The sequence below is a fragment of the Dasypus novemcinctus genome, chromosome 3, assembly GCF_030445035.2.
Source record: "Dasypus novemcinctus isolate mDasNov1 chromosome 3, mDasNov1.1.hap2, whole genome shotgun sequence".
Taxonomy (NCBI): domain Eukaryota; kingdom Metazoa; phylum Chordata; class Mammalia; order Cingulata; family Dasypodidae; genus Dasypus; species Dasypus novemcinctus.
Genome location: NC_080675.1, coordinates 15,683,538 through 15,704,887, shown reverse-complemented (window position 1 = coordinate 15,704,887; position 21,350 = coordinate 15,683,538). Strand labels below are relative to the sequence as shown.

The following is a 21,350-nucleotide window of genomic DNA, read 5'->3' as shown; positions in this document are numbered from 1 at the left end:
AGTCTCAAGAGAAGCTAAAAAATCTTTTGAACTAAATAAAAATGAAAATACAACTTATCAAAATTTGTGAGATGAAGCAAAAACAGTGCTTGGAGGGAAATTTGTAGCAAACATATATATTATATAGCGTATATTAGAAAAGAGGAAAGAGCTCAAAGCAATTATCTAAGCTTCTACCTTAGGAAAGTGGAAAAAGGAGAGCAAATTAAAGACAAAGTAAGCAGAAGGAAAGAAATAAGCAAATTAGAGCAAAAGTCAATGAAATTTACAATAGAAAGACAATAGAGAAAATCAATGAAACTTACAGCTGGTACTTTGAAAATATCAATAAAATTGATAAACCTAGAGCCAGGCTGACCAAGGAAAACAGAGAGAAGACACAAATTACTAATAACAGAAATGAAAGAGGCGAGATGCAACCATGGGCCAAAGTAGACTTTTTATTATTCTAGTAATGGAAGAACTTGTAACATTGCTATAAAGGCAGTGGTCACCAGAGGTTCTGAGGGGTGGGAGAGGGAAGAGTAGGTGTAACATGGGGCATTTTGGGAACATTGGAATTCTCCTGCATGACATTGCAATGGTGGATACAGGCTGTTAAATATTTTTTCAAAAACTATAAAATTGTGCAATGCAAAGTGTAAATCATAATGTAAACTATAGACCATAGTTAACAGCAATGCTTCAATATGTGTTCATAAATTGTAATAAATGTACCACACTAATGAAAATTGTTGTTAATAGGGAAAATGTGGGAGGGGCAGGCGTGGGGTATAGAGGAATCTCCTATATTTTCGATGTAACATTTATACAATCTAAAACTTCTTTAAAAATAATGGGAAAAATTTTTTAAAAAGAAATGAAAGAGGGAATATCGCTACTAATCCCATAGACATTTAAAGGATAATAAAGGAATATTATGAACAGCTCTATGCCCATAAATTTGATAACTTAGATGAAATGCACAATTCTGTGAAAGACACAATTTATCAAAACTCAGAAAAGGTGCAGGGCAATGACTAGTGAAGACAGGTGGTCCATTGATGGGCCCTTGATATTGACAATTAAGCTTATGCGCGTTTGCTCTTGAAATTGCGATCTAGCCTCATGCTGTAGGATGCCTAAGAGTTACCTCCTGAGAGCCTCTGTTGCTCAAATGTGGCCTCTCTCTAAGTCAAATTCAGCACACAAATGCATTACTTTCACCCAGCATGGGACATGACTCTCAGGGATGAATCTCCCTGGCACTGATTACTACCAAACACCAAAGAGCAATGTAACTGAAAAACTACCTTGAATAAAAGGGGGAAAGGGTAAAGACAAATGAGTTTATATGGCTAAGAGACTTCAAAGTGAGTAGGGAGGTCTTCCAGAAGTAACACTTATGCACATCTCGGCAGGCTCTCATAGACTGCCAAAGTAGATACCACCCCAAATATTGGGGCTCCTGAGGGCTCTGGACTCACCCAGTCATGGCAGATAGCTCCAGACATTGGTGCCTTGCCAGTGGGCCCTACTTTGGAGTTTGTGCTCCTGGAGTGTGACAGAATTGGACTCAGATGTAACTTCTCTCCAAGTGTCTCTTCCGTTCCTTCTATTTGAACCTATAGTTGGTGCTGGAGTTGATAGGTGTACATCCAAGAGACTTGAATCTTTGGGATATCCATGTGCCATTTGTGCCCTGAGCCTCAGCAGAGTTGCAACACCTACTCTCCAGTTCATTGGACTCACCCAGGACAACTAACAAGGAGGTGAGGATGGACAACCACCATACCGAGGAACCGAGGGAGTTGACAACTGCAAGCAAATTGGTCCCATCCATCAGTTATATGGCATTGAGGCCCCCTCTCAATTAGAGGTGAAGAGGGCATCACCACCCCAGAGTCCTCAGGACTGGGGAATAAAATATGGATTTACTAGTACTCTAGTATAGACTTAATATGATTCTAGCAGTGGAAGAAATTATATCATTGATGTGGAGACAGTGGCCACTGGAGGTACTGAAGGCGGGAGAGGAAAAAAGAGATGTAATATAGGGACATTTTGGAGACTTGTAATTGTCCTGAACGACATTGCAATGACAGATACAGGCCATTATATATCCTGACATAATGTACAGAATTGAGTGGGAGATTGTATAAACTACAATAGAAACTATAATCCATGTTTAGTGGCAGTGCTCCAAATGTGTTCCTCAATTGCAAGGAATATACCACACTAATGAAAGAAGTTGCTAATGTGGGGAAGGGTGGGAGGTATGGGGAGTGGGGCATATGAGAATTCCTTATATTTTTGTGTGTAACATTTGGTGTAATCTAAGTATGTTCTTAAAAATAAAATATGTATCTTTTAAAACTCACAAAAGGAGAACTAGAGTAATAGAATAGGCCTTTATCAATTAAAGAAATTAAACCAACAATTAATAATCTTCCAAACCAGAAAACACCAGGCCTAGATGGTTTTACTGGTGAATTCTATCAAGAATTTAAAGAACAATGACACTAATTATCTACCATCTTTTCCAGATAATAGAAGCAGAAAAAACTTCCTAACTCATTTTATGAGGCCATCCTTACCTTAATATCAAAACTGGACAAAAACATTTCAAGAAAGAAAAATTACAGTCCAGTTTCTCTCATGAACACAGATGTAAAAATCCTCAATAAAGTATTAACTACTTGAATCCAACAATGTATAAAAGAATTATATGTTATGACCCAGTGGGATTTATTACATGTATACAAGACTGGCTCAATACTCAACTATCAATTAATAAAATCCATCACATTAAAAGGCTAAAGAAGAAAAATGAAATGATTATATAAACAGATACAGAAAAAGCATTCAACAAAACCCAAAACTCATTCATGATTTAAAAGCAAAGCAAAGCAAAACAAAACAGAAAGTCCCACTCAGCACAATAGGAGTAAAGAGGAACTTTCTCAACATGATGAGAACATCTACAAAAACCCTACAGCAAACATCATACATAATGGTCAGAAACTAGATGCTTGCTTTCTAAGACTGGGAACAAGAGAAGGATGTCCCCTATCACCACTCCTATTCAATATCATATTGAGAGTCCTAGCTAATGCAATTAAGAAAAAGAAATAAAAAGTGTATAGATTGGACAAGAAGAAATAAAACTGTTCTCAGATGATATGATTGTCTGCTTATAAGATCTCCAGTAAATAACAACAACAACAAAACCACTAAACAAATAAAAAACTTCCTGAAACTAATATTATAGCAAGTTTGCAAGATAATAATATACTGATGTTGATTGCTTTTTTATAGATGAACAATAAACTATTGGAATTTGAAATTATAAACATAATTTACATTAGTAACAAAAACTGAAATACTTAGGTATAAATCTAACAAATTATGTACCAATTTATATAAGTAAAACTCAGATGAAAGAAATCAAAATAGATCTAAAAAATGTAGAGCTATTCAATGGTCATGGTAGGAAGGGTCAAAATTGTTAAGATGTCAGTTCTTCCCAACTTGATATATAAATTCACCATAATCTCAATCAAAACCACAGCTAGTTATTTTGTGAATATCAACAAATAACAGCAAGTAAATAACAGCTAGTTATTTTGTAGATATCAACAAATTGGTTCTAAAGTTTATATGGAAAGGCAAAAGACCCAGAATAGCTAATACAATACTGAAGAAGAACAAAGTCAGAGGACAGACACTGCCCAACTTCAAAACCTATAATAAAACTGTAGTGATCAAGCCAGTGTGGTACTGGAAAAGAAAAGACAAAATGATCAATGGAATAGAATAGACAGCCCAGAAATAGAACCATACAAATACAGTCACCTGATCTTTGACAAAAAGCAAAGGCAATTTAATGGAGAAATGATAATCTTTTCAACAAATGGTGCCAGAACACAATACTTTGGCTGATGGACACCTGAGTTGTTTCCATCTTTTGGCAACTGTGAATAACACCACTATGAACATCAGTGTGCAGATGTCTATTCGTGTCACTGCTCTCCGTTCTTCTGGGTATAAACCTAGTAGAGGTATTGTCAGGTCACATGGCAAGTCTATATTCAAATTCTTTAGGAATTGCCAAACAGTCCACTATAGCGGCTATACCATTCTACATTCCCACTAACATTGAATAAATGTTACTATCTCTCCATCTCCTCTCCAACACTTGCAGTTTTTTGACTTTTTAATAGTGACCATTCTAGTAGGTGTAAAATGATATCACACTGTAGATTTGATTTGCATGTCCCTAATTGCTAGTGATGTTGAACTTCTTTTTTTCCATTTGTATTTCTTCTTTGGACAATTGTCTTATCAAGTCTTTTGCCCATTTTTTAATCAGTTCATCTTTTTATTGTTGAGTTGTGATATCTCTTCACACATCATAGATATTAAACCCTTATTTGACATGTGATTGCCAAATATTTTCTCCCATTGTGTCAGATGCCTTTTGACCCTTTTGACAAAATCCTGTGAGGTGCAGAAGTGTTTAATTTTCAGGAGGTCCCATATATCTATGTTTCCTTTTGTTGCTCATGCTTTGGATGTAAGGTTTAAGAAATTACTGCCTACCAAAAGATCTTGAAAATGTTTTCCTACATTTTCTTCTAGGGGCTTTATGGTTGTTGCTTTTATATTTAGGTCCTTGATCCATTTCGAGTTAATTTTTGTATTAGGTGTGAGATAAGGATCCTCTTTCTTTCTTTTGGATATTGATATCCTGTACTGCCAGCACCATTTGTGAATAGACTGTTCTGGCCCAGCTGGGTGACTTGACAGCCTTGTCAAAAATCACTTGACCATAAATGTGAGGGTCTATTTCTGACTTCTCGATTCTGTTCCATTGGTGATTCTTTTTGCCAATCCCATGCTAAGTAATATGCTTTAAAGTCAGGAAGTGAGAGTCCTCCAACTTCATTCTTATTTTTTAAGACATTTTGGCTCTTCTGGCTCCTTACCCTTCCAAAAAATTTTGATAACTGGCTGTTCTATTTCTGGAAAAAAAATAAAGGCTGTTGAGATTTTTCCTGGGATTGTATCGAATCTATAAATCAGTTTGGGTAGAATAGATATTTTAACAATCTTTACTCTTTCAATCCATGAACCCAGAATATCCTCCCATTTATTTAAATCTTCTTTGGTTTCTTTTATCAATGTTTTATAGTTTTTTGGATATGGGTCCTTTATGTCCTTGGTTAAGTTTATTCCTAAATATTTTATTTTTTTTGTCACTATTATAAGTGGAATTTTTGGTTCTGATTTCCTCCTCAAATTGTTCATCAGTAGTCTATAGAAACACCATTGATTTTTGCATATTGGTCTTTGCTGAACATGTCTATTAATTCCAGTAGCTTTGTTGTGAATTTTTTGGGATTTTCTAGATATAGGATCATATCATCAGTGAATAGTGAAAGTTTTACTTCTTCCTTACATATTTGGGTCCCTTTTATTTCTTTATGTAGACTAATTGCTCTAGCTAGAACTTCTAGCACAATGTTGAATAATAGTGGTGACAGTGGGCATCCTTGTCTTCTTCCAGATTTCAGTGGAAAATCTCTCGGTTCTTCACTACTGAGGACAATTCTAGCTGTGGGTTTTTCATATATGCACTCTATCACATTGAGAAAACTTCCTTCTATTCCTATCCTTTAGAGTGTTTCAAGGAAGGATGCTGTATTTTGTCGAACACCTTTTCTGCATCAATTGAGAGGATCATGTGATTTTTCTTCTTTAATTTATTAAATGGATTATTACACTAACTGATTTTCTTGTGTTGAAACACCCTTGCATACCTGGGATAAAACCCACTTGATAGTGGTGTATAATTCTTTTAATGTTCTTTTGGATTCTCTTTGCAAGTATTTTATTGAGGATTTTTACATCTATATTCATTAAGGATATTGGTCTGTTAATTTTCTTTTTTTGTAGTATCTTTATCTGGTTTTGGTGTTAGGGTAATGTTGATTTTAGAGATTGAGTTTGGTAGTGTTTTTCCTTGTTTAATTTTTTTAGAATAGCTGGAGAAGATTGGTATTAGATCATCTTTGAATGATTGGCAGAATTCATCTGTAAAGTCATCTGGTCTTGGGCTTTTCATCTTTGGTAGGTTTTTGATGACTGTTTAAATCTCTTTACTTTTGATCGGTTTGTTGAGGTCTTCTATTTCTTCTAGGGTCAGTGTAGGTGGCTCCTGTGTTTCTAGGAATTTGCCCATCTCATCTATACTGCCTAGTTTTTTGATAGACAGTTATTCATAGTATCCACTTATGAACTCTTTTTTCTGTGGGTACATTGGTAACATCTTGCCTCTCATTTCAGATTTTACTTATTTGTGTCTTCTCTCTTTTTTTCTTTGTCAATCTAGCTAAGGGTTTGCTGATCTTCTCAAAGAATGAACTTTTGTTTTTGTTGATTCTCTCTATTGATTTTTGTTCTCAATTTCATTTATTTCTGCTCTGATCTTTATTATTGCTTGCCTTCAGCTTGGTTTAGGATTAGTTTGTTGTTCTTTTTCTAGTTCCTCCAGGTATGCAGTTAGGTGTTCAATTTTAGCTCTTCTTCCTTTTCAGTGTAAGCATTGAGGGCTATGAATTTCCCTCTCAGCACTGCCTTATGCAGTGTCCCATAGATTTTGTTATGTTGTGTTCTCATTTTCATTCATCTCAAGATATTTGCTGAATAACCCAGAAATTTCTTCTTTGACCACTGATTATTTAAAAGTGTATTGTTTAATCTCCATTTATTTATGAGTTTGTCCTTTTTCCATCCATTATTGATTTCCAGCTTCATTGCATTATGACTAGAGAAAGTGTTTTGTACAATTTCAATCTTTTAAAATTTGAGACCTGTCTTGTGACTCAATATATGGCCTATCCTGGAGAAAGACCCATGAGCACTTGAAAAAATGTATATCCTGTTGTTGTGGGGTGCAATGCTCTGTAAATATCTATTAGGTTCAATTAAATTATCATATTATTCAGGCTTTCTATTTCTTTATTTATCCTCTGTCCAGATGTTCTATGCAGTACTGAGAGTGATGTTCTGAAGAATCTTGCTAGCATACTCTCTCTGTTTTTGTTTGTCTGTGAAGACTTTGAACTCACTCTCATTATTGAGGGACCCTTTGCCAAATACAGAATTCTTGGCTGGCAGTTTTTCTCTTTCAGTACCTTAAATACATCATACTACTTTCTTCTCACATCTGTGGTTCTGATGAGAGGTTGGCACTTATACTTTTTGAGGTTACCTTGTATGTGCTGCTTTGCTTTTCTCTTGCTGTTTTCAGAATCCTCTATCTCTGATATTTGTAATTCTGAATAGTAGGTGTCTCAGGGTAGTCTATTTGGATTTATTCTGCTTGGGATGTGTTATCTTTGGATATTTATATTTATGGTTTTCATAAGGGTTGGGAAGTTTTTGGTAATTATTTCCTCAAATATTCTTTCTGCCCCTTTTCCATTCTTCTCCTCCTTGGACACTGGTAACGCATATGTTTGTGTGTTTACCATTGTCATTCAATTCCCTGAGACCCTGTACAATATTTTCCATTCTTTACTCTTTCTGTTCTCCTGGCTTTTCCAGTTTGGATGTTCTGTCCTTGAAAAATTCAAATCTGCTTTTATATGCCTCCAATATATATATATTTTTCAGTCTGGGAAAGCTTTATTATTAGAAAGAAAACAAATTGGTTTTTGTTTACATATACTTTGCCTTAAGATGACCGATTTAAAATTATGTCTTGGTAAGTATGGTCTATATTCTTTATGTTCTATCTTTCTTATATTCTTTAGCGCTTATTTACTTGAGTAGTTTTATGTAAATCATTAATATTATACATCCTTTCTGGGCTTTCATTGTCTGTTCTTCAATTTGCCTTAGACATTCCATTAGTTCTTTTCATGCTCTCGTTTTTCCTTTCCTTTTTCTATTTTCCTTTTCGTCTTTTCATTCTCTAATTGTGCCCTTTCCAACTGTTTCTGATGCTTCTCCTCCCTAGCCTAAGCTTTCATCAGTTGTGCTTCAATGGTATCAGGCTTCCATCTTCACATGTATAGCTCATGGGTTTCCATACATAAAGCCAGAATACACTTACTGATTCTCAGACAAGGTGCATCAAAAAACAAAATTGGGTGCCTTTTGTCAATTAGCTTTATAACAAATATTTTTGTCATAAACAAAATATTTTTTATTTCATTCCAGGGAAAATCAATTTTAGGTGTTAACTTGTCATCATGCTCACAAATATTCAGACCCAAAGCATCAATGCCTAGCCACAATTCAGTTCCCTTTTTATTATTTTTTATTTCAAAATAATTGACTCCATACACTTCTAGATTTTGTGCAATCTTTAGGTATTCCTTCATAGAATCTTCCCTTAGCATTCATCTACGTCAGGGATTCTTAACCTTTTTTTGTTCCATGGATCCCTTTGCCAGCCAGGTGAAAATGACAGACCCCTTCTCAGAATGAAGCAGCAGATAGCTTTAGACACTCAATATCAGCAGTCAGAGAAAATAAAGATAATAAGTTGATTTTTTTCAATTGAAGTTCACTGACCCCCTGAAATCTTTCCACAGACTCCGTGGACTCATGGTTAAGAACCCTGCTCTATGTTCTTCATGCCAGTTCTGTATTCCTTCTTCCCATTGTTCTTTTGTCAGTTTTTGTTGTCCCAAAATATGCTGGGATAGGAGTCTATCATTAATCAAGTAGTCTGATTTATGAATCTCTTTATTATAATCTCCATACTTGGCTTGGACGGTATAAGAAGCCAAAAGAACTGCAGTTTCTGGTGAGCAATATATTTCATAATATAAGATGGCTTCTTTAACTTGCAAGAAGAAAAATCTCTGGGCCATTTCTTGAATTAATTCCTCAGAAACATATTCAGGGGAAAAAATTAGCTCTTTATTTGAACTGTAAAGGATTCTCTAACATCTTTCCATATCACTTTTTTTGTTTAGTTTAAGCCTACTAGAATAACCTTTGCTGTCCACTTACTGCAACCCAAAAAATCAGACCTCACACAAACCAACCGTTTTCAGCACCTGGTCAAAAAGTTGTTTGCCTGCTGTATTGGGCTGAGTAGCAAATTCTAGCTCAGCAGCCATTGTAGTTACTCTTGCATTAATTGGTTTCAGCATTTCCCTTTTCTTTTTGTTACCTTCTTTTAAAAATTCTTTACTTCTAAGAATTCTGTTGTCACCTTCCTGAGAGTGACTCCTTTCCACCTGATGTGTGGCTGGGTGTAACTGCTGTGGCAGAGAGATTGAGGCAGTAATGAATGGGAGCATTGGGCTGCTGGAGAGAAGAGGCCCTAGGGCCACCACAGACAGATCCACAATATGGCCGCCTGGTGGCTCCTTGGAGGGAAAGGTGGAGCTGCCCCCTCCTCCCTCCTCTTTCCTCCCCCTGCTGGGTGGCTGCACCTGAGCGCCACTGCTACAGGAGCCCTCTAATGTATTTTTAATCTCATCCATTGTGTCTTTCCCTCCCATAAGCTCTATCACTTTTCTTTGCAGGCTTTCAAATTGTTATTTATGCTCACCTAGTGTCTTTTTTAATATCCTTTATCTCTTTAGTTATATTTTCCTTTAGTTCTTTAAGTTGATTTAGGAGATCTGTGTGATTTTTATTGACTAGTTGTCTTAAATCCTGTTTCTCATCAGGATGTTTGGTTTGTTCCTTTGGGTGGGCCACCTCTTCCTGTTTCCTAGTATGGCTTGTGATTTTTTTGCTCATATCTAGGCATCTGAATATGTTGGTGAATTTACTCCAATGGTCAATTTCTCTCTTGATTTTTGTTGCAACATATTCAGTTGTCAAAATTGTCAAAATTGGGCAAGGGACTCACTAATGGGGTGCAAATTTTTCTCCCAGGAGACTTAAGAGAGACCTAAAAGCAGCTTTTTCTCTATGCAATTTCCTGACAGACCAGCTGATAGTACTCACTGGTGAACCTTTCATTGGGGTTGTTTCTTTCAACCTCAGGTTTCCAGTGTTTCTGGTCTGGTCAGAGTCAAGAAACAAAGTGGGCTCTGATGGCCAATTTCACTGAAGAGCAGCCCTCCAACTCACCTTCCCTCTTCCCTTGTAACAGCTGACAGGGAGGGAGATGTCTGTTCTATCCTTTGGCTGCAGTGCATTATCCCAGCTTAATGTCTTGAGGGAGGGGGATAGAGCCCTTTCCAGCCATGATGGGGGTTTAATGACTCACATATATTGTTTCAGGTTCTTTGTCTCTCTGTACTTTGCCCTCCTGGGAGTTCCACAGCACCGTTCTGGTCTGCTGACCCCAAAAACAGACACTTTGGACAGCTTTTGGCCCTTTTCCGTTGTTTTTATGAAAGAGTTGAACCCTGTCTGTCTGCTCTGTTGCCATCTTCCTGGAACTCTCGATAATATTTTTTAAGTAAGTGATATGAGACATACCAAAGCCATGATGTGCTTTTTTTTCTAAAGATGATTTACTCTCTGCTTCTCAATCTATTTAACATCCTTGTCAGTCAGCAAATATTTGTTACTAAAAATTCTTCCATTTTGAAGTAGAAAGCACAAAATAAAGATATAAATACTTCAACATGTTAATGTTTTTCTTTCAGTTAAACTGAAAGTTGAATTTTTTCAGTTGAATTTTGAAAATAGTGCCCTTGTACTACTTTCGTAAACATTCAAATTAAGCACCTTTTTAGAAGCTGTCAGTTTTTCTCCTCCCTGAAAATTTGACTTAAATATGCTCCAGGTCTCCAGTTTTAATGACCTATTATTAAGTCATTCACAAAACTGTTCCAATTCAGTTCTCTCAGATAAATATAAGGCAATTCTAATTTCATTGGAATGGATTTGGCTATATTTATCTTGGACCAATAAAGGAAAAACTTACTTTGAAAAGCTTTAAAATTTTAGCTCTCCAAAAGGAAAGGAAACCAAAAGAACGTAATTCAAGGGAAATACAGCCGAGGAGCAATCTTGGGCTCTCTAATGCTTTGCTACTAGCTCCATATCTCCTTGTACTAGTAACCCAGCTATTTTTAAAATTTAGAGATAGAAAGTACTTTTGAATTAATATATGAAACATTAAGTAACATGTTCAAAGTCTTCTACTAGCTAGTGTCAGAGTTGGACTTAGAACCAAGGTGTCCCAAGTCAACAGATATAGTCAACATAGTCCAAAGATAATACCACAAAGTAAAAATTTTAAGAATTCAAAGAAATTAAGTACATGATTAAATTTGACATCACCAAAACCGCTAGATTTGTCCATCATTTTTCTGTTGCAAACATACATTATCCTCCTTCTTCCTATTTTTCCTTCAATATTATAACTTTCCCCAACTTAGTACTGCCTTCTTTCAACAGTGATCTCAAGGTTAGAGAAAAGACATAGACTGTGCCTGAGTTTCAGTCCCCATTCTATCATTCAGATGTTTGATCACGTCTGGACATTTCCTTTTCTCTATCACAAAATAAACATTAAGACTTGCCCCAAAGAAGGAACACACCCCCTCTCCCTCCTGGTTCATTTGTGGTTATTCTATTAACATGGGATAGTGATTACATTGTAAATTCATACTATAGTAGGACCCTTATTCTACTATTTCTTACTGTAATTCCCTTTGACTTGGATGTCCGACTAGTTGTGCCTTTACTTTTCATATTTTCCCAAGCTTTTTCCATATAGGCTGAAAATGAGAAGCCCAAGTTTTCACAGTTTACTGGTTTAGCAGTCCACTTAACTTTGGTAACAGTCAATCACTGATACCAAGAACAGAAGCATGCTTAGGAAATCTGAAGGACAGGCAGTTGGAACTTCCAGTTAACTGCCTCCTTCAGAGCACTGAAGGTCACTTTCTTTAAATATCATTGAGGAGAGAAGTTTCTTCAAGCCTACCAAATTTAATATAACATTCATCTATGAAGGTTCAGAAACCTACATGTGACTATAAAATGCTACATCATATGATTATTGTGCCTGAGGAAATCTGTATGTGATAAAAGTTAATGCCGACTTGCCTGCAAAGAGCAATCTGTCAAAGAAAGTTTCACAACTGTCCTGAAGGAAGAGTGTGACTGAAAAAAATAGGGAAATCCTTATTGACAGGGGAAACAAGTAAATAAGCAAATACATGAATGTAGGAATTGTGCGTGCATAGGAAACTGTCAGGCTGAGGGAGATGCTAACCTGTTCTCCACCGTCATTGCTTGTTGAACATTCTTCATGTGGTTGCATATGCTCACTCAGGTTGCCTTTGACTCTTGTGTACCTAGTAAGCCAGGACTGAATCTTCCTGACTTAGTGCATTGACTAGTCATAATTTTTTATAGTGATGATAATAAAACCTATTTTATATTCATGTTCTCCTTCAGAAGACCCTTCACATGGCCATGTAAAACCTCCTTTACATTCTGCCATGAAAGATATCTGGTATCTGAATTTAATCTATTTCTGGAAGAGCTTATGTAAAATTACCTGTCTCTCACTTTTTCTGGTGACTTGGTCCTGAGGAAGAAAATTACTCCTCAACCTGAAATAATATGCACAACTTAATAAAATATCTCTCCTAATAAAGAAACCTGGGAATCACAGGCTTTTTTCTTATTCCTCTTTCCAGGTTTTCTTCTCTGTAGCAACACTGTAATAAGTTGTTTCCCCAAAGTATAAATGCCTGAGCAAAGTTGAAAGTACACATGAGTAGTCCTAAAAAAATGATGAAACGGGTAAAAGTTGTCTTTTTTCCCCAGTAACACTTTTCTTTTCCCTTCCTCATGTGCCCCCACCTGATGCTCCATCTCCCAGTTTGAGGGGTTTCTTAGAGGAAGAGTAAAGGGTCTGCTATCAGTCACAGCTACTGATGACGTATACTTTGATGTGAATGAGTACCAAGAGTGCTCCCGTAGTAGGTCATTTATCTGTAACAGTGGAATGAAAGATGGTTCTTCCCCTGATGAACAAGTCAGGGACTACGCACCTAGTTAGGGGGTTTAGGGAAAGGGCTGATTGGAAGGACGATAACTTTGACTTTTTGTAATTTTTTCTGACCATAAAAGTGATCATTATGCTAAACTTGAAAAATACCAACAAGAGTAGAGAAATTGCCTAACAACTAGATACAGCCACCATGAATATTTTTATATCATTCTTTAGTCTGTTCTCTAAATGTTTATATATTACACAGAGGATCCTTCTGAATATACCTTCACATCCTGTTTCAGTCACTATTTTTCTGACCATTTTTTTCACGTAATTCAAGTGTTTTTTTAAAAGTTTCCACAGTTATAGAATTTATTTAAAATAACTATTCCTAAATTATTTAAAGATAAGACAGCTGTTTCTAGTGTTTCCCTATTTTGAATAATGTCACAACCCTTTGCAATGTTTATTGTAAATATTTAACCCCGTTTTTCATTTTATTTAATTTAGTTTATTATGGTTTTCATTGTATAGAAATTCAAATCTGTATGCAATCAAATTTATAGGTATTTTCCTTTCTGGTTATTTCTGTCGTCTTACGATTTCAAAATCTTTCTCCACTAAAGACATCTTTTCTCATTCTTTCTATGTGAGAAATTTTAGAGAATTAGAGACTTAAATAGTTCAAAGAGGGAGCGGGTGTGGCTCAAGTGGTTGAGCACCATCTCCCATATGGGAGGGCCTAGGTTTGGTTCCCAATTCCTCCTGAAAAGAAAACAACAACAACAAGTAAAACAAATGATAAAACCAACTCAGGGAAGCTGATGTGGCTCAGTGGTTGAGCACCATCTTCCCACATATGAGATCCTTGGTTCAATCCCCAGCCCCCTGTACCTTGAAAAAAAAATTCAAATAATAAACTAACAATGGTATTTTGTTCACCCCAGATTGGCATCATTCCCAGTTTTTTTTAACTTTTATTATTGGATATTTCAGATATTGGAAAAAGTAGAAAGAAATGTACAATAAACCTCTTTGTATCCATTACCTAGCTTCAATCTAGTTTCATCTATATCTCACCTATTCCCTTTCCTTCTCTTGGATTATTGTGAAGACCAGACATCTGTATAAATTTCTTTAGGTATTTCGAAGAGAAAATGAATTAAAAAAAAAAAGATAACCACAATACTATTTAAAGACTAAAATTAATAATGCTTCCTATATATCTGGTGACTGTTTACATTTCCTCAATTGTTTCATTTAAAAATTTTTATAGTTTGCATGGATCACAATCCAATAAGGTCCGTATTTTGTAATTTGTTGATATATCTCTGTAATCTTTAAATCTATAGGTAAACACCCTCTCAATCACTTTCTAGTTCTCTCTTTTTTCTTTGCAACTTATTAGTTGAAAAAGTAGTTAGTTATAATACATTTCCTGGTTTGGACTTTCCTGATTGTCCACTTTGGGTTTTGCTGATGGCATCATGTTGTTTTTTGCCTTTGTTTCTCTCTCTCTCTCCCTCTCTCTCTCTTTTACCTTTTATTTTGAAATATTTTCAACCTTCGAGACAGTCACAAGCACAAAAAATACTAAACTAATACGAGAACTCCAACATACCCCTACCCCCTCAGATACCCACATCTACCAATTTTAACATTTTGCTACATTTGTTGTATCATTCTATCTATCCATCTATTTGTCTATCAACCAATCCATTTTTTGAACATTAAGTATAGGTTGTATACATCATGCCTTTTGAATACTTACATGTTAATTTCCTAAGCTCAAGGATATTCTCTTCTGTGCAGATATCAAGTTCAAGAAATTTAACATTGATATAAACCCTACAGTTTATATTCCAACTTTTTCATATATCCCAGTAATGTCCATTTGAGCCTTTTTTCCTTTCTTGCTAGATCCCATCCAGGATCACGTACTATATTTAATTGTCATTGTCCCTCTAATTGTGAAAACATACATACAATATAAACTTTCCCATCTCAGTCACTCCCAAAGCATACCCTTCAGTGGGATTAATCATATTCACAATATTGTGGTACCCTCATAACCTTCCATTACTAAAACTTTCCCATCTCCCCAAACAGAAGCCCATAATTCAGGGACTCGAAATTGCTTCTCCCCCCATTCCTGCAATACTGTACTCTAAATTCTGCCTCTGTGAGCTTGCATATGCTATGATATTTTATTTGAGGTGTTCATGGGGCATACATTTAACATATAACTATCCCGTCTGCTTTGATATCAGTTTAACTTCTATGTTCCTAAAATCCTGAATCCTCCCACCTTAATGTAGTCCTTCTCACAGATTACATGCTTATACCTTCAGTCCAAAACTACGGACTTATCATTTTATGCATTCACCTTTTAAATCCTTCAGGAAGTAAAAAGCAGGGTTACAAATCAAAGATACAATAGTACTGGCATTTATATTTATCCATGCCATTAGACTCACCAGAAATGTTTATTTCTTCATGTAGTTTCCATCTATTGTCTATTGTCCTTTCCTTTCAACCAGCAGAACTCTCTTTTGCATCTCTTATAGGGCCGGTCTAGTGGTTACAAACTCTCTCAGCTTTTGTTTATCTGGGAATGTCTTAATCTGTCCATCATTTTGGAAAGACAGAGTTATCAGATATAGAACTCTTGGCTGAAATTTTTTTGCTTTCAGCTCCTAAATATGTCCTCCCACTGCCTTTTTACCTCTCTGGTTTCTAATGAGAAATCAGCATTTAAACTTATTGAGGCTCCCATGTATGTGAGACGTTGCTTCTCTGATGCAGCTTTCAGAATCCTCTCTTTACTTTTGGCATTTGATAGTTTTATTATAAAACTATCTACTTGGGTATCCTGTTTGGAGTTTGTTGACTGTCTTGAATGTGTATATTCATGTCTTTCATTAAATTTGGGAAGTTTTCAGCCATTATTTCTTTGAATATTCTCTCTACCCCTTTCTTTCTTCTACTTCTGGGACTCCCACAATGCATATATTGGTATGCTTGATGGTGTCCCACAGGTTCCTCAGGCTCTTTTCACTCTCCTTCCTTCTTTCTTCTTTCTCCTTTTCAGACTGAATGATTTCAATTATCTTTCTCTAAGTTCTCGGATTCTTTATTCTCACAGTTCTAATCTGCTGTTGAAATCCTCTAGGGAATTTTTTAAATATATATTTTTTATTTTTAAAGAAGCTTTAGATTGCATTAACGTTACATCAGAAATACAGGGGATTCCCATATACAACAATCCCTCCCCCTCCCACGCTTTTCCACAGTAGCAACATCTTTCATTAGTGTGGCACATTTGTTACAATAGATGAAAACATACCAAAGCATTGTATGAGCCAATGACTATAATTTACATTATATCCCACACAATTTTATAGGTTTTGACAAAATGTGTAATGGCCTGTGTTCATGATTCCAATGTCATTCAGGACAATTCCAGTGTTCCAGAAATGCCCCCATGTTGCACCTATTCTTCCCTCTCTCACCTCTCAGAACCTCTGGTGGCCACTGCCTTTATATCAATGTACAAGTTCTTCCATGGCTAGAATACTCTAGAGAATTTTAAATTTCTATTACTATGGTCTTCATCTCTTCATTTCCTTTTCATAATTTCCATCTCTCTACTGATATTCTCCATGTGCTCATCTGAGGATTCCTGATTTCTTTTAGTACTTTGTCCATTTTTTCCTTTAGTTCTTTGAGCATATTTAGGGCCATTTTTAAAATGGTATGTCCTGGGTCTGGTCCTCCACATGGATGGCTTCTAATGCTTTCATCCTCTTCTTAGCCTGTGCCATTGCTTCCTGTTTCTTTGTATGTTTTGTAACTTTTGTTGAAACCCAGATGTTTTGATAATTTAATGGGTCATCACTGGAATTTAGACTCTGAGGCACCTGTATCCCTTAAGCCTGCATCTAGCTAGTGTTATGATAGGACTAACCTTGAATGGTAGGGGCTAAGCAAAAAAAAAAAAAAAAAAAAGCAAGGAAAGGAAGAGGAAAAAAAAAAAAGAAAATACCTTTCCCGGTCTTTGCAGATTGACCTGTACAAGCCAAAGTGCAGAACCTCCCTGATCCTTTCTGCACAAAAAGGACATGCACATGTGGCTCTGGGAATTACCTCCCATCTACATGGTTCCAAATCTTCTCTCCTCCCTTGGAAATATTTTCTCATGGTCCCAGGCACTGCATCCTATGTCCTATAGCCAGCAGTCCCCTGCCCTAGGCAGCATGACTAGACTGGCCTCCCACAGTGTTCAGCAGGAGAGCGCTATGGGCTGCCTCCTATACACAGGGCAAGTTCTATGTTAGTGAGTCCTTCAGGCCATCACCAGGCTACATGGTCCCAGTATGTGCATTAAGGTTACTCTCTGCCTCCAGAACTGAGACCAGGAATCTTCACTGGGAGCAAAGGCCAGCTCCATGCTGAGACACTGATTGCCAGTGAAAGGGCCAATATGGATACCATGAGATCCTATCACACTTAAGCAGCCTTTTACTTGATTCAGCCCTCATCCTATTACTGTAGTCTTTTAACTGGGTTCTAGAGCCTTGTGAAAGATGTTCCTTCTAGTTTCTGTTGGTTGTTCAGAATTTTTGTGGGAAGACAGAGCCCTGGAGCATCTCACTCTACCACCTTGATCGTGGCAGGGCTGGACAGAAAGATAGTGGTAACTTTTTTCACTACAAGTTTATTCTGATTTGTCCTTTAAATTTCTAGGTAGATTTAGAGGTGTAACTAAATTCTAATTTAATTTTTTTCAGCAGGAACACTTCACAGGTGGTGTTGGATACTTCCATCAGAAGGCATATAATGTCTCTTTTCATGATGTTAGTCATTATTTTTTGTCAAGATCTATTAAATTCATTAGAGATTGCAGGATGGTGATATTTTATCATTTCTTCTTCTTTTATTAACTGGAATATTTTTATAAAGAGAAAATTTCCTTCATCAACTATATGGTTACGCAGAAGCACAATTCCTATAGGAAAGGCAGACTAAATGCTTACCTCTCTCCCTTTACTTACTGGTTTTGAAAATAATGAATCAACTCCTTAGCATCCTCATAAGTAACCACTGAGACTTGTTTTTCAGTTACATTATGAATTCATGCATTTCAATTTAAATATATTTTATGTGTTTCTATCCATTAAGTTATTATACTTCTTGATGCTTAAAATGTCTAATGTCCTCTTAAAGTTGGCTCTTGCACCTTTTCAAATTTTTATTTATTTTCAAGAAACTTTAGATTACATAAATGTTACATGAAAAATAGGGGATTCTCATATGCCCCTCTCCCTCCCCCTCCCACACTTTCCTACATTAACAACATCCTTCATTAGTGTGATACATTTGTTACAGTTGATGAACACATTTTGGAGCATTGTCACTAAGCATGGATTAGAGTTTACACTGTAGTTTATATCCTCTCCAGCACAATTTTGTAAGTTACTACAAAATATATAATGGCCTGTATCCGTCATTGCAATGTCATGCAGGACAATTCCAATGTCCCCAAAATGCCCCCATATTACGCCTGCTTTTCCCTCTCCCTCCCCTTAGAACCTCCAGCGGCCACTGTCTCCACATCAATGATAAAAGGTCTTCCATTGTTAGACTATCAGTAAGACTATAATAGAATAATAATGTCTACACTAGTCCATCGTTCATTCCCCAATCGTGAGGATTCTGGGATGGTGATGCCCCACTGCCTGTAATTGAGAGGGGCTTAGAGACCATGGGGCAGATGGATGGGGCTATCTTGCTTGCAGTTGCAGACTCTCTCTGTTCCTTGGGATAGGTGTTGTTCATCATTGTCCCCTTGTTAGTTGTCCTGGGTGAGTCGAGAGAAATGGAGAGTTGGTGCTGCAACTCTGTTGAGATTTGGGGCCCAACTGCTCTTGCACCTTTTTGACATGACTCTAGTAATCTTTGATAGCTTCCTTCCTTCCTGGTAGGACAAGAATAAGTCATTTATCTAAGGAATTCTTATTCCTTTTACTGGAAAAGGAATTTAGAAACAATAAAATCTGGGAAATATATTTTTAAAATTGTAGCAGATAAATGACAGCTACCTAAAAAGGAATTTCTTCATATATATTTTTTAAATCATATAAAGAAAATAATTATATTTTTAAACCCATAGTAAACTAGAAGACAGATTACTAACAATTTCAATTTATATTAATGTAGAAAAAATAGACATCTAAAACCAACAGGGCCAACTCCAGAGTACACACCAGAACAAAGTAAGGTAGAGATTATGTGGAAAAGAACAGAAGATACCAGGAACATGGCAATGGCAGAATACAGATTAAATCTTCTCTAGAAATAGAATCCTGCCTAATGAGAGAAATACTGAAAATAGGTCTGAGAACTGGTACATTAGACCACTTGCTTGAAAAGGCACCAACAGGAAGAAACAGATGCTTTAGGAGGGGGAAGACTCTCTCAGATGTTTGGTGGTGAAGAGAAAGCAAGAAAACAAGCAATGGAAATTAAAGGTCTTACAGAAACAAAAGAAAACCACAAAATTGCAAAACACATCTTGTCCACAAAAAAAAAAAGACATTTCAAAATGAACACAAAATAGCATGCAACATGCACACAAATATAGAAGAAAATAAAAAATGAAAATCAAAACATTTCAGCAGATGAAAATCTTGCAAACAAAAAGCACAAAGCAGAAAAAACCGTACCACAGCACTCTAACCTGAATTAAAAGCTTTAAAATAACAAATTTCATATGGAAACAAAAATCATAATAAGTTCAAAATAACTCAGAATGCAAACAGAAAAAAAAAAACAGGAAGATGCGAAATGAGAATTGATAAAACTCAGGAAATAGAAAAAAATACAAAATATAATCTCAGAAATAAATATTACATTTCAAAGTGACTATTTTAGTTTCCTCATTGCTAAAGCAAATGCTGTGCAATGGATTGGCTTAAACAATGGAAATTTATTGGCTTGCAAATAGAAGTTAGGAAAAATCCAAATCAAAGCATCATCAAGGTGATGACGTCTTCCGAATAATGGCATTCTGGGGCTGGTAGTGGGTGATCCTTGATCCTTGGCTCCTTTATCACACAGCAATGCACATACAGCCTTTCCTGGACTCTCCCTTCTCTCCCAGACTCCACTGACTTTCAGCTTCTTGCTTCTGTGGCTTTCTCTGAATCTGTCTGAACTTCTCTGCTTCTAAAGGATTCCAGTAATAGGATTAATACCCATCCTGATTGAGTTGGGCCACACCTCAACTGAGGCAGCCTAATCAAAAAGTCCTACTTAAAATGGGTTCACACAAACAGGTATGGATTAAGTTTGAGGACATGTTTTTCTGGGGGTACATAGCTCCAAACCACCACAGCGACAAAGGAAAAATAGTTTTGACCACAAATATAACAAGAATCATAGAGGAAATGAATAAAAGCCATCAAGAGAACAAAATGAATTAAAAAAGGTAAGATTATCATAGAGAAAGTAATAAATTTAGACAACAGGAAAAGAAAAGCTAATACCTTCCCAAAGCAAAAGAAAGACACAACATACAATCTGGAAGAGTCCACAGAATGCCAACACAAAGACTGATAAAGGCTAATACCTGTTCACACCGTGAGAAACTTCAGAACAACAAGAATAAGGATTCTTTAAAATTTCCAGGGAGAAGTTCCTACTAAAGGAATAAGAATTAGACTGGCATAAGTCCTATCAGCAATATTCAATGATGGAAGAAAATGGAACAATGTCTTCAAGATCCTAAAGGTAAAATAAATTATTTTCAACCTGGAATTCCATAATCAATCAAACAAGTATAAGGGCAGACAAATGTATTTTTTAAAGACTTTTTTTAAAAAAGGCATTTTTACCCATGCAAAGTATTATATGTTATGTTTTGGGAACTTAGCTTCTCCCTATAGCCTGAAAGGACTGCTAATCAAGATGCCCTGATTTTCTGAAGGCAAGTAGTAAGTACATGATCTTAGATAGGATGAACAGGTACCCTTTTCCTAGAATGTGGGTTGTGAGCAGAGTAAAAAAAAGACTGAAGATGCTTGGAGACGACTTTTGAAGTAGGTTCCAAACAAAACTGATAAGAACTTTCTTCTATAAACAGTCTGGAGCTGCTGTCAACCACTTGCTTGAGTCTATGAACACCCACTATCCTTTAAAGAAATTCCTTTTTTGATTAAAAGTCTATTCCTACTATAGTGTCTGATACAACTAGGACTCATAAATTTATTTCCCATGCATTCTTCTTAGGAAGTTACTTAAGGATGTACTCCAGAAAAACAAAAAAGACATGGGATTCTCAAAGGATTAGAGTGAACCCAGGAGAGTAGCAAAGGAAAAGTCCTGGGATTTCAGGTTAGAGCAAGCCCAGAGAATAAGCAGTCCAGACTGG

At 36.2% G+C, this 21,350-nt stretch overlaps 1 pseudogene; it reads right to left on the bottom strand.

Moving 5' to 3' along the window:
- Positions 1–7,667: 7,667 nt before the first annotated feature.
- Positions 7,668–9,152, bottom strand: LOC101414061 (radixin-like; annotated as a pseudogene).
- Between the last annotated feature and the right edge of the window lie 12,198 nt (positions 9,153–21,350).